General features: G+C 46.9%; 1 protein-coding gene across 1 annotated transcript in view; it reads right to left on the bottom strand.

Annotated features, from left to right (window-relative positions):
- Positions 1-292, bottom strand: part of CSUI_007302 (uncharacterized protein) — a 1208-nt gene continuing 916 nt past the window's right edge. The window contains exon 1 of the mRNA XM_068067449.1: positions 1-292. This exon is cut by the window's right edge and continues 916 nt beyond it. The gene's annotated coding sequence lies outside the window, so the exon portion shown is untranslated.

The following is a 292-nucleotide window of genomic DNA, read 5'->3' on the forward strand; positions in this document are numbered from 1 at the left end:
GGAGACAAACAAACAGAGAAAGAGGAGGGAGAGAAAAACTTGGACACCGAGAGAAGGAAAGTCTTCTTCTTGTTTTCTTCTTACTCCTACTCGTCCAAGACTCTCCCCTCCTCTTACTAGTGCAACTCATCCGATGGAGAAGAGAAAGAAAAGCAACAAGAAGTACAAGAAGGAAAGGAACATCCATTTTTCGGCTACTAGTAAGGTGACTGACCACGACTACTACTGCTACTACTGCTCGTGTCTCTCACCCCTACGCCCCCTACGACAAGACGAGGAGAAGGAGGAGAAG

Source organism: Cystoisospora suis (assembly GCF_002600585.1).
Source record: "Cystoisospora suis strain Wien I chromosome Unknown contig_3833, whole genome shotgun sequence".
NCBI classification, from domain to species: Eukaryota; Apicomplexa; class Conoidasida; order Eucoccidiorida; family Sarcocystidae; genus Cystoisospora; species Cystoisospora suis.